This window comes from Drosophila virilis, chromosome 3 (genome assembly GCF_030788295.1).
Source record: "Drosophila virilis strain 15010-1051.87 chromosome 3, Dvir_AGI_RSII-ME, whole genome shotgun sequence".
Lineage (NCBI taxonomy): Eukaryota > Metazoa > Arthropoda > Insecta > Diptera > Drosophilidae > Drosophila > Drosophila virilis.
The window spans coordinates 24,463,125-24,476,148 of NC_091545.1; the positions used below are offsets into that span (position 1 = coordinate 24,463,125).

Sequence of the window (13,024 nt, forward strand, 5' to 3'; positions counted from 1 at the left end):
GCAGGATTTATAATTGAAATCAATCTGGTAAATTTTTAACTATCGAGTTTACAACAGTAGGCCATATACAACATTTTCCAATAATTAATTAATTTGAATGAACTATTAAAATAAAATACAATAAGGTACAAATTGTAATAAAATGGAACACAATCAGATAGAATTCGGAGATGAAATGCTCTTATTCTTGGGCTGGGCATGGTGTGTGTGATATTACAGATTTTATTAGATAAAGAGAGAGTTTATTTATGTTTGAAATTTCGTATTCTCTAAATCAATTTCTAACGTTGTTGCACCCAACAAAAACAATTATAATTTTTGTGTGATTTCTTTGGGATCTCTTTGGGATGGAAAGCTGTCGATTGCAGCAACGCGCTTTTGCTTTTTATTTTCATCAATAGTGTGTGTTTGGCACCAACTCAATATAATCAATTTCTGCTTTTGTTCCCTGACATTCTCACAACCTCAGCGGAGCTCAGTTGGTAGAAGCTGTCACAACAGCTTGATAACTATTGACTAACGATATTTTGACACAACTTAACCCAAATAGCTGCTCGAAAGAAATTTCCTTGGTTTCTTATCTAAAATATTCGTCAGCTGGCTTCGCATTTCAAGTTCATAATTTGAGCTCCCTTATCGCACAAATGTGGTCCTGAGAGTATTTTTTGTTTGTTATCCTTTAGCTGTAGCGTTGAGCCAGGAGTGTCTCATTCCTTTTTATGGCATATCACACTTTCTTCTATATAAGTATATAGAAATTGGCTGTCACACACACCCAAACACATGCACACACAACACATTGTGCACAATCTTGAAAGTTCGACGAGGCGAACAAATATGAAAACTTGCAGCGCAACGAAGCGAATTTTTCTTTCTTGATGGCAAGGCAATCTCTCAACTCACTCATCTTCAACTCTCAGCATCTAGTCCTCAGATGCGGCTTAGCACTTCAAGTTGCGCCAAATGCATGAAAATGCTGCTCCTTGATGCAGCCTCAAATCCGCATACAGCATTCAGCATTTTGCATCGTGCACAACACCAAAGTCAAAGCTGCTGAAGTAGGTCAGTTATGGGAGTCCCAGTCCCAGGCCCAGTCCCAGCTCCTGTCTGTCATTATTGGAACTTAAAGAGCGCGCGTTGAAATCCTTTTTGTGTAAACAAAGTTGTGCAGCTCTATATGACCTCGCACAGCTCAGCTCACTTTTATGCCCCTACCAGCACCCCGACCTCCGGTGCTATTGTCCTGCTGCCAGGGCGTCATTGTAGCAGCATTTCAAATGCAAAATCCCATTTTGCTTCTAATTGCTTTATCGCTCAACAAGCTGTTGGATGTGTTGGCTATTGGGATCTGCTCTGCTCATTTCTCACTCGCCTCGCCTGCGCTGACAGGAGAGAAAAGTGAGGGGCAGAGGCGAGCAATCAACCCCTCGCCCAGAGTTGTGTTTACTTTTGCGCTCTGTCAAATATGTTCGAATTTTCTAACGATTACAACTGCATTGGGCCAGGGCTGTTGTTGGCCCTGTTGGATCCTGACCTGATTTTCCATTTTTCGTAGCATGTGTTTTCCATGTTGAGCCGTTCGGGACTTGTACAGCATGTACTGTGCAAGCTGTTTGTTGTTGTCCTTACACTGAAAACGGATTTGTCCAAATGTGTTGTCAGAGTTAACAACCTGCCATAGTTATAGTCACATACTGCCAAACCCAACGACCCATCGCCCGCCCCTTGTCTAATATTTTGTGCCTGTAAAATTGTCGATTAATTGCTCCCTGAAAAGTAGAGTTAGCGAGTAAATGTAATTGGGAGGTGTTATGGTCGCTGTGAGTGGGAGGCGTTTACGATTTCGCAACAGTTGTGATATGCAGTTTAACTAATGTCTCAGGCCATTTGCAGAGTAAATGCAGCATTATTTTAGGTGGCAATTGCGTCAGTTAAGATTGTTTAGATACGCACAGTTTTGAATGCATGAGCAATGAATACAGAAATCGTCACCCGCTTTAACTCAGCTGAAACATAAAGTTGTAGTGTTTTTTTTTTGGTAAAGCATGTTTCTTCTGCTTTGATATTCATAGAAATCATATAATAAATTTAATGTTTAGCTGGTTCTTTGTGCACCGTCCATTGTGTGCAGGGCATGTGCGTGTAATCAATTTTATAACACGATCCTAACAAAAGATCGACGTGTGTTTAACGCGATATTTTCGAATAGACGCAAGTTTCGTAGGCCCTTTGTGGCCCTGTGGCCCAACACTTAATGCCTGTGACAATGTCAAACCCATTTTTAAGCAGAAGTGGCAAGCAAGCTGCGTGCAACTTGTGGCAGCCACGGCGCATAACTAGTGTTACAATAGAGAATAGAAATGGAAAATGAGAAATTATTATTTTGTTTTGTTTTGTTCTTTGTCTTCAGCTGAAGCTGCACCACGAGACGTCTGTGTGTCTGTTGTCCATTGTTGTTCGAGCGGCTGTGGCCCACGTTTTAGGGGCAACTCCTATTGTTAGATCATTGCGGGGACATAGACCCAAGTCCAACCACAGGTGTATGTGCATATAAATCTAGCAATCTATTTAGGCGATGCGTGAGAACTTTTCTTCTCTGAATTTATGTGATTTTCATTTTACTTGTTTTTCATTTTCTGATTTGTTTGTTGTGCGTTTTATGGCTGAGCCCAGCCTAACATAATGTCCGTTTGCGGTTTCTGGAACAATTGCAAAAATGTTGCTCGGACAATGCCAGCGTCGCGCGCTGTGGGCGGCCTCATGTCTCTGGCGCCAGGACGTGCCATACGGGAATACAACAAAACTAAAAAGGCACTCGTATAATTTATAACTTAAATTAAAATAAACTTCTTCTCCTGGAACATACATTTATATATACATATATATATATATTTTTTTTGGTGGCGCTTTTGACCAGTTTTCCGGCACACTGACTTCTCATGCATTTTTAAGCACACATTTGGATTTGCACTGAGTGCTACTGCAGAGCTCCTCCAGCTTCTTTAGCTTCTGGCCCGGCATTATAACAAAGCCAGCGACCTCGTCTCAACTGCAGTTGAATTCTTCAGCCCAGTTTTTTTTCTCTGTGCTACTTGTAAAATATTAATTTTTATATGCTTACTGCGCAGGTGGCACGTGGTGGTTGCCCTTTTGCACTGGAAATTGAAATGTAAAAAGGCGCTTAAAGTGCATATAAAAAATTGAGAAAGGAAATTGCATTTGAGCCCTACAGTAGGTCACAAGCAGAGCAGCCAAAAACCAGAGCCAGGTCAGCCGAGGTTAACTTCTCATAAATGGGTGCATTCAACTGTGGTTGTAAGCATAGTTTATATGGAGCATGTGCTTTAATCAACGAAAATTTATTGGTTTCATTCATTTTTACGTTTTATCAAGCATATAAAAAGTGTAAAAATGTAGCACTCAATGTTTAAAATTGATGCAGGCTTTATAGGTCTCAAAAGATAATTTCTATAAAATTGTATTCTAATTTTCTCCCCAAGCAATTGCCTTGTATGACCAGCTTCAATCATTTATATGCATTTAAATACATATAACAATCTTATATTTAAATACTCTAGAGACATGCAAGGACCTTCGCTTCATTATCTTATCAGGCATTGGGAATTGGATATCTTTTGAAAAATTGTTGCTCTAATTTGTACACCCAATTAATTGCCTTGAATGACCAGCTCCAATCATTTATGTGCATTTAAATATAACAATCTTTATATCCACACCCTTGACCCCACATACCACCAATTTGTACCATAGCAATTTTCATAATTTGTACCATACGTAAAAAACGGTTCAAACAAAAGAAATATTATGCGACTTGGCTTTGTGCTAAGCGCCATGCGAAACAAATGGCAACAATTTAAAGCAAATTGCCGACTGGACGCCCCACGGCGTCAACGGCTGGCCTCGTGCCACTGGCCACGCCCCTTTTTACACCTTTGATGCGAGGCGTTGGCAGCGAACAAGGCGTGTGCGCTGCATGTCTCGGCACGCAACTCTGCACTTACAAGCGCCACATTGCGTCCGCATGGCAGGGGACACGCCCAAAAATATTTGAGTCCAATAATAAAACTAGGAACATATACTTGCTTTAAATTCTCCATGACATTTGATTGATGTGCGCTCCGGACAGCTGCAAAGTGCAAAGTACATATAAGAGAAAGCATGGCGCTATCAGCTGTTTTAGCATTCCGTGTTTGCTATCCAAGGGTAATATTTAATAAGGGGACTTATTTAGTAAGCGCATTTCATGGGAAAGCTGCGCTGATAGCACAAACGACCGCGAACCCATTTTGACAGCAAAATGCCCTCCCAATGGGTATAGGCAATATTTTGCACTGTATGTGACTCTATGAAATCGTAATTATTTATATTTATCAATAAAGACTGCAATCGCAATTAAACAAGTATTTTATTTTAATAAGAACCGCTAAATGGCCGTTTTATAGTATAAAATAAAAAAGAATATACATTAAAAATAAATTGTAGTAGTGTTAAGGTATAAGCAATAAAAAATAATAAACGATAAAAAATTATAAACTATAAAAAATAATAAAAATTAATAATAATAATAATAACAATGATAATAATAATGATTATAATAATAATAATAACAATAATAATAATAATGATAATAATAATGATAATAATAATAATAATAATAATAAAGAAAAGACTAAAAAACGTACCCAAATAGAAGTCAGAAATATTGCGTAGACTTTCGCTAAATATCTTAATTCTATAATTTTGCATATTTTATTTATATACATTATGCCTCTTGAAGAGTATTTAAAGCTTCGTTGTCGTCTTATACGTTTTTGGGCCAATTTAAATATGCATGAGCGTGAAATTTTGCACGAAAATATGTCAATAAAACCAGCAGCATAATAATAACATAAGCAACAACAGCAACAACAATTATGACAAAATTCCATTTGGCGATCCCATTCCCGAACCGCTTTGGCACAAGTGTTGGGTGTTTAGCCTAATGACATTTGCCATCGTAGCGCCTGTTGTGGGTTGGTTGAGGCGGGAGTGGTGCGGCATTTTCATGTGGAATTTGTCATGTGTCAGTATGACTTAAATGCCGAGAAAATATTTTATATTTTTTGCTTTTCTTGGACTGGCACAATAAATTGTGCCGAGCCGTGAGCCTCTAATGGACTTTGATAAGGTGGCAACGGTAACCGGCAAATTTATGCAAATCCGCATTTGACCTAAATTAGCACGAAAATTTGTTAGATTAGGCGCATTTCATTTCCTTTCTGGAGTAGCCGAAAAAACAGAAACGCCACGCTAAAAATATCACACTTTCCCATATCGGCTGGCTGGCATTAGGGCTGCTTAACTAGGCAAGGGGGTAGCTTTTAAGAGTACCATTTCGATGGTCTGAAATGGCAGCCAGCTTACAAGCCATAAAAATTGCATGTGTGCATGTAAAAGGCAAGCTATGGACATGAATGGGAACATTTCTGGGTAGCTTTTAAGTGCAACTCTTTGTATACAACTTCCGTTTGGCGTGTGACGTTGGCAAGAAATGCAAATTTCTGCACATGCTCTGCACTCCAAGCCGGAATCATAGTCGCAGCCGGAGTCGAGAATCGGAATTGAAGTCGAGTCAGCAAGCGCACACGCATTCCATTCCATTAACTTTATCAATGTAAATCACCGAAATGTGCTGGACGCCCGACTGGCCCCATTGTTATGAAAGAAAGGAATGTGATAGTACAAACGATAAAACAAGTGCGTGTTGGCGTGGGGCGTGTGGAATGTTGAAAGTACTCATAAAAGCAAGACATCGGAATCAGCGAAATGTGAGTGTGTTTTACTGGATACACTTGCTGAGTAGCACACAGGACAGGGAAATGGTAATGCTCGGTATGGTAGGACAACAATATCTATTCATAACTCGGCAATCATTTATATGATCTCTATGAAAATTTGAAATATTACTCTTGTCGAGAATATTAACTTTATAATTCTTTATTGAACAAGAAATGTATAAATTGCATATCAAATTTTATTTTTTCATCGGCGGAAAATTGGTGGAAACATAATTTAATTAATATAAAAATGCAAATTGGCCCGGGAAACGCCGGACTATGTTAACTATGTATTTATGTATGCCTGTATACATTTGTATGTGCATTTGCATATTACATAACATTTTAAAAAGCTTCCCACGCTGCATTGCTGCTAAAAAAAACATACTCTCGTTAAATATGGCCTTACTATGCGATTCTCATGTACAAACATAACAAATTTTTTCTTTCAGTGTGTGGATTTGTCTAACACTTGTCTTCCCACAAATTGAAGGCAATATAAAAAATCATGCATGATTTTGTGAATTTCTGGGTAAGTGAATACTCATATTTACATTTCTATTTATATATAAAGAAATGTAAAATGTATACTAATGTTTGTGTTGGGGCAGTTCAGACGGGTTAGCTTCATGTTTTCCAGAGCACCGAGCTAGGTGACACTCTACAAGTTTTTTTAATAAATCACAATTTGTCCCATTTTAAAAACTCCCTCTAGACATTTTATTCATTTTTCTCGTCTTGCCTGCTCCTGTAAATTATGTGTCAGGCGTGAGAACCTACAACTCGGTAATTGTATACGAGGGCGTCTCTTGGCAATTTTCACTGCATTTTCCCTGGCACCCCAACAAACCATTAGCATGTCAAATGCAACCCCAACACCAACCCCTCACTTTGAGGTGCTATGTAGAGCAAATCCCAACTTCAATCCTTTGGCTGTCAAGCCTAAAAATAACATTTTCTTTAATTTGAACAAGAACAACAGGCGAGCAAAAGACTTTAAGCGCCCTTTGACAATTTTCACGTCAACTACAAATCCCGCACGCAGATAACATGGGCCAGACACAAGCCACCTAAAGAAAAAGAATATTCCCAGCCTTGCCACATTTGGTTGGAGCAAAAGGAAAAAAAAAGATGAAAAATAAATAAATTTACATACATGTGCAGTATTCAACGAAAATCTGTCCCAGCCTGCCGCCTTTATATTATATCTGGTATATACAAAAATAAACACAATTTATCTCGACTTTTTGCTCAGCTCAGCTCACGACTGTTTCAGTCTCTCTAGAGGCATTGGATATATACTCCTTTATTGTGTATATACAGATATATATATATATATATATATATATATATGTTATATGTAAAAATATGAAGCGGAAAATCAGTGACAGCAGCCAAGCGCCGCTGCTTGCCACGTATTTGGAGTTCGGTTGGAGTTTTGAAGTGGAGTTAAATTACTTTTGGATGGGTGTTGTGGGTCGGTTTGTATGTAAGCAAGGGTACTCGCTCGTATCTATACGGGTGTGCACAGTGCGTTCGTATCTTTGTATGTTTTATTGGAAGTTATTCCCAGTTATCCCACAGTTTCGGCTGGCGCTGATGGCCGGCTCTGACTGTTTGTCCATCTGTCTGTTAGCTTGTCCGATTTGACTGGCAGCGAATGAAATATGGTTTTTGCCAAAAGCAACGAAATTTTGTTCAAAATCAACCAGGGATACAGAGAGGATGAGAGTCAGACTGTGAGCGGAAGATGGGACATTCAGAAAGGTGTTGGTTTAGCAAATTGCATTCTGATATTCGGCAACTTCTGTTGCCTATTGATTTTTGGCCTGTCACAGCATTAAAGTGTTTCAAGTTCTTCGTGCTTTAACGTTAAGCAATCAAATTCAAATTGACGCTCCATTTAATGGGCTACCCCTATGCCAAAGATTAGTCCATTAATTTATGGCCAAATAATGTAAATTTCACCAAACATCAGACTTGATGATTGTTATTGATGAACGATTGCGTGACTGATGCTGCGCCCCTTCGCAGCTAATTAAATTCTTTTTTATGACTTTGTTGCTGCAATTAAATGATTTCTAATTGCTGTCAAGCAAATTTTCTCATGGCCTCAACTCACATTTGATTTGGTGATTTATTATGCCTTTGGACTTTGCTTATAATTTGTCATATTTTCCGCAGCATTTGATAAAGATTTATTATGACATTTCCTTTGTTGTCGAAAATTAATCATTGAACATAAACTTATTCATACGAATATGAGCCAAGTTTTTTTTTATGTTGGACATTAATGCAGCTAATCAAATCAATGTCCGATAAGTTCGAAAAGAGGGCCCAAATATTACTAAAGGCTTTGTGATATCGTTTGGGCTATTCTATGTCATAATTAGGAGTACATAAGGGTACATAAAGTTAAATAACTCAAAGTTCAGTTAACCATTTAGCGTGTTGAGGTACAAAAAGCCAAGCTCAAAAATGTTGTGTTGCGTTTAGCTGAGATCCAGAAGGTTGCCTTAAACGAATATTAATAATATATTTATTAGAGACGTGTTTGGTTACATTAATAAAGTTAAGTTACGGGCTTTAAGTAATCTCTTGGCCTATTCACTTATGGCTTATGTCATACTTAAAGCCCAAATACTTTTCCTCAATCGCCCAGGGCATTCTCGTTGCATGCCTAACCCAATTTTTGACAACTTGTCGCACACGAAATTATGCAGAATATCAGCATGGAAAGTTAATCAATGAAATTACACGCAGCATCAGCACAAAATTTGCCTTAGTCATTGCCGCACACACATATATATATATAGATAGACCCATCCAGATACACATCCCACATAGAGGTCCCCAAGCAATCAGCTTAGCACATTTGATTTTTGCCACGCCAGCGAGAAGTTTGAAAAAAAAAAAAAAACTACACGTCACATGAATGTTCATTATCGATATGTATTTGTATATAGAATGCGGAATATATATGCCGTAGTTAAATTATCGCCTGAAAGAAATTGATTGACAATTGACAGTTGGGCATTGGATTTGCCTGGCTAGCTGTCTGGCTGTGGGTTTGGCTGGGGACGATGCTGCTCAGCAATCAAGCAGCAAATTTTCTTTATTTCCTGCACGCCGCGGACAGTGGTCAGTTTTTATGGCAGCTGTATCGAGAATTGAGTTTGCCGTCTTATCAGTTCCATGACGTGCGGGCTGCACCACAGCTGACCAGCGGACCCCTGGACCAACGGACCAACGGAACACCGGACCATCATAAACTGACCATCACTCTGATTTTCATTTCATGGTCGGACTACGTGCGTGTGTCTGCCATTTATTGCGCTGGCCTGGGCGGACTGGAGACCGGGAACTGGTAACGGGGGACTGGGGACTGAGCTGTGGACCCTTTCCTAATTTGTTTTCTATTTGGTACTAATTTCTTAATTTAGACGTGGCTGTTTATCTGGTCATTGAGTTTTTCAGTGTGTTAGGCCCGGATCGATGCTGGTGCCCATTGATTGGTTTATGCGTGTGTGTGTGACTTTGGGAGTGTGCGCCCAGTTCCCAAGTTGGTGATAAAACTTTAATTTTGTTTGAATGAAGTGGGCAGCGTTTCCATTTATTTCGCTGGCCAACTCTGATGAATGGGCAGCCAAAGTGGATTAATTTAGATAATGTTTAATTACTGAAATTGTTTTGTAGTTTCAAGCTGTCTATCGTGGTATATCATGCAGTAGTTTGTAAAAATAAACAAACTGTTGCAAACAAACATTGAGTATTTCGGTATAGAATTCGAATAAAAAAGCTAGAGTAAATGCTGCTCTCTTTGCAAGAATAATATTACATTTTTTTCGAATAGCCTTGCGGATATAATACTTTTATTTGTATATTTGCTGTTTTATGCAACTACAATATAGAATATTCTGAATAGTATTTTTGAACCTTATTCATCCTACTATGCCAAGGGAATATCCAAAATATTTGATTTGGTTTAATTTATTTTGTGTTTTAGTGTAGAAAACGTTTCTGGTATGAGTCCGCCATGTTCTGGCAACCTTTTATTTGTTCAACATTTGAAATTTCTATTAAAGCATTGATATCCCATAAAGCCTTTTCAATACTTTCTAAGTATTTTTCTACGGCGTGCCTCTTTACTGCAGTTTTTCCTCGTCTTAATAGTAGACGAAATCCACTTGATACTCTATCTGCAAGTTTGGCTTTGTTAAAATCAGATGGCAAAAGCGCAGTGAAAATTTTTAATTAAAATCCACAGACACACCCACAGGTATTCAAGAGCGACAGCTACGCCAACCCCTCAACCCCAGCCCCCCAACCCCAACCCCGAAGCACGTCACAGCGCATATGCGTTGAGTATTTACCTGGAACGTGAGCCAATTATCAGGTAGAGTGGAGAAAATACTTGAGCCTTGCTTCACTTTTGTCGACACTTGATTCCCCTTTCGCTCTTTCACTCTGTGCTCATTTGCTCTCTCTCTCTTCTCTTTACTCTTTACAACCGAGTGCAATCGAAGTTATTAATCTGATATTTCAAATCGCATGCAAGCAACGTCATCAAGACGACGGTCGATGGACGGCATCGCCATCATCATCGTCATTATCATCATCATCTTATATAAACAGAAACGCGCCCTGGCTGCAATTTCCATTTATAACCCAACTAAGCCGCTTATCTGGTACCCAAAATCCCGACAAATTGGCTGCAGAGCTCGGCTCTGGCCCTGGCTCCGAATTGAAAAGACGACAATGCAAACGTCAAAGTTGTAGAAGGAGACAGACGTTGATTGGGTTGCCCTGGGCTTTGACTTTTGTTTGGTGTATGGCCAGAAATTATAAAGAATTACGATTTTGATTGACAATTTATGGCGGTGCCTGTCAGCGCGAGAAAAAAAATAAAAAAAACTCAAATAATATCCATAGTACGAGTTAGTTTCTAGTTGCTGTCAAATCGAACTATCGATTATGACTCAATTTTTTCAGTTATTGTGGAAGCTGTCAACAAAAAAAAAAAAACTCTGCTACTGTGTCCAGTTTTTTTGAGGGATGCGGGCTAACTTATATATCAGTCTACCTAGCTATCCCTACAATTATTGACTGCTTTATTTATGAGATTTTACAGAACGCAGGATCGAATCGCTTTCGTTGCGAGTCGCGTGCGCGGTGGTTGAAAATGCATTTCAATAAAAAATTCTGTGAAAAGGCAAAAGTTAATTGTCTGACAACAACAACAACAACTAGAACAAAAATCATCCACATTCATTTATCATGCTTAAAGTTTGCATAGAACGTGTGCAAACAATTTACCCAAGAATAGAAGTGCGATCCGATGAAAAGAATTCCATTTCAGGGCGTGCCAAAAACGCACATTGAACGGACACCTTGGGTGGTATCAGAGAAATAAACAAAAAAATAAAAAAAAAATGGAAAAACAGAAAAGAGAAATCAGAGAACAGCGAAAAAAAATAAAAAACAAACAGCGGGTGGTCACTAATTTTTTACGTGACGCTTACATCAGGCTGGGTGAGACAAAAAAAAAACACGCGAAAATCAGCGCCAAGGCGCCAAAAAGTATGCAATGGCAGACAAAAATCAAAGAAATGAACTTTTGTTGTAGTCGCTATTGCGATTCCGATTGCCAGATTGCACCCCTCTCCCACTCTACTTCTTCCTGCCTGGTCATATAATTGAAAGGGCGTGCGGCGGGTGGAAGCGAACGTGCAAATTGCAAGAGTTTCCTTCAAGTAGCAGCAGGAGGATTGATTGAGAACTTAGTCTGAATAGTAGAGATCGTAAAAAAACTATAGTGTGCTATAAAGCTCTGTTACGATTGATTTGTCTTAGATAATATATTAAGATTTGCATATGTCGAATGCTTTTCAATACCGTCGGACTAGCTAATCAAGGAATCGATGCAAATCTTAATAGTATTAAATAAGAGTAAATCTAAGATTTATATATTTGTGATTGTTTCTCTGTTCTTTAAATAATTCTCTTGTTTAAGCGTTTTTATGAAACTATTAAGATTGCCTTCTGATCAGCTTCAAACAGATTATTAAAGATATTTGTCGGAAATTATTTGAAGGTTTTTTTATACTTTTCGGAATATCCGTTCCCACTTGGTGTAAACAGGCTACGAAGACTTGATAGGTGATGTTTCGGAATCAAATTCAGTTCTTATTGAAAAATCATCTTGGGATTGTAAAGATTTAGGTGAAAGTCTTATATCTACAATTTTAAGCACAAGTCCTGCCACGGGCAACGCCGGCGAATACCCGCTAGTATTATGTATATTCTTCGAACAGCCCTCGTTATTTGACGCTTTTTCTTACTATCTATGGGGAATGCTCCACTGGCCAACTCTCTGCTCGCCTTGTGCAGCTCTGTTACTGTTCCGGCTGTCAACCCGTTTCCTGCCGCCAATAATTAAAGTAATTGCTACATTTCTGGCACTTGCCCCTGTAGACCTTAAGAGGCCGAGACAAAGAAGCAGGGAGCGAGAGCAAAGTAGAGCTGGGGAGATAGACCAAGTGCCTCTCAGATTCGTAAGACTTTGCCAAAAAGGAAACTATTTTAAAAAGGCAAAACTACTTTGGTTTTAATTGCAACTATTCAACTATTCAACTGTTTAACTGTCTGACTGTCTGCGTGTCCTGAGTACATTGTAGTTTTGGACCGCTGCTGATGTGGCCTGAGTGTAATGTCCTTTTAGGGTCCTGCAGCTACAATGTGCTTCCGTTTGCATGCGACTGCGTTAAGCTGCTTAAGTGGGCGTGGCACCAAGCCTTAGGGCCGGCCCAACGCCCAGGCCCACGAAATGGTGCGTGTTAATGATTCCTTGAGCTGCCATTTGTGGCCTGATCCTGCTCTTTGGCGGGCTTGGGGCACGTAAAAATCAATGTCACTGCGTTGTTTGCTGTTTGTTTTTGGTTAACATTCCTTGGTTCCGTTTCCGACCGCACTCCCAGCTTTCCATTCCCTCGCTCTCGCACTTCAACAGTGATTTTCCCTGTAGCTGTAATAGCAGCCGCTGCAATTTGCTGCGCTATGCTGTAAAACTTTTGCGGCAAAAACAAAAAGTTTTTCACTTAAACTTCGCCGCATTGCTGCAGTAAGTCCAGAGTCCTGCATTGCCTTTGCCTGCATATTACACACTCTTTTTCTCAGGGCATCACATA

The 13,024-nt window shown here is 39.2% G+C and overlaps 1 protein-coding gene across 1 annotated transcript in view; it reads left to right on the forward strand.

The window, feature by feature from the left end:
• The window catches only part of LOC116650477 (glycoprotein-N-acetylgalactosamine 3-beta-galactosyltransferase 1), a 122,980-nt gene that overhangs the window by 15,963 nt on the left and 93,993 nt on the right, over window positions 1–13,024 (forward strand). The window contains exon 3 of the mRNA XM_070208333.1: window positions 6,290–6,369. The gene's annotated coding sequence lies outside the window, so the exon portion shown is untranslated. The remainder of the gene's footprint in view (window positions 1–6,289; window positions 6,370–13,024) is intronic.